This window comes from Gavialis gangeticus, unplaced genomic scaffold, assembly GCF_001723915.1.
Source record: "Gavialis gangeticus isolate Ggan-Ray unplaced genomic scaffold, GavGan_comp1, whole genome shotgun sequence".
Lineage (NCBI taxonomy): Eukaryota > Metazoa > Chordata > Crocodylia > Gavialidae > Gavialis > Gavialis gangeticus.
Window position 1 is genome coordinate 146405409 of NW_017729022.1, and position 991 is coordinate 146406399.

The window sequence follows — 991 nt, forward strand, 5'->3', positions numbered from 1 at the left end:
AGTAAGTATTAACCACAATTATTAACCATACTAACCCTACTTTCTCCATCCAATATTGAGGCTCTAAAATTGCTGGGCTTGCCAGGTTATTCTTTTTGTGATTGTGGAATTGTGGCTTTTCAACATGTTAGTAAAGTTTGCTGAAAGGACCCCTCATTCATAACCTTTTCTCTAAAATTCAGCTAGGCATTTGAAACATTCATGGTAGAAAGAGAAGCCTTACGCTACTTGTTTCTTTGTGTATCTCTGTACAGGGTGCTGCAAGAACCTGATATAGCACAACAAATCTTTGTAAGGATACAGTTTTAGAGACAGCTCTTATTTCAGTTATATATGCAGGCCCCATTATGTGATATAAATAAGAAGTGTTCAAATCCTTTTTATAGTCCTATTCTGACACAGCTGCTGTGCATGTTTATTTGAAAATGATGTGCAATACTTTGTTTGAATGACATTTTTTCAGAATTTGTGTTTAACAAAAGCCCTTGAATACATTAGTCATAGTCGAATCATAATGTGCCGATGACTAAAATCTGATGTTACTTGGTTAAAGCAGGATAGACTCAGTGAAATTATGTGTTTTCTGATCTCCTGGGTTTCACTTTCTCCAGACCTGGAAGTGCTGTTGTAGAATCCAACATGGCAAATGCATGAATGATTAAAGTTTTTGCCTGATCAGGAAGAGTGCTGAGAACATTTTAAGATATGCTGAGCTCTTTCAGTGTAAATTGGAGACTAAGAGTGGTACCTAGTACTTTTCACAATTTGATGTAGGGGGAGAAATTGACTCCTGTATGGAGGACAATCTCCACCCCAGAGCGCTGAGGGAATTAGCAGAGGTCATTGTGGGACCCCTGGCATGGCTTTATGAGAACTCATGGTGCTCTGGTGTGGTGCCAGAGGACTGGAAAAGGGCCAGTGTGGTTCCCATTTTCAAAAAAGGGAGGAAGGAGGACCTAGGAAACTATAGGCCAGTTAGTCTTACCTCAAT

At 39.4% G+C, this 991-nt stretch overlaps 1 protein-coding gene across 29 annotated transcripts in view; it reads left to right on the plus strand.

Annotated features, from left to right (window-relative positions):
- Positions 1 to 991, plus strand: part of NRXN1 (neurexin 1) — a 1443145-nt gene that overhangs the window by 980737 nt on the left and 461417 nt on the right. The gene's annotated exons all lie outside the window — the stretch shown is intronic.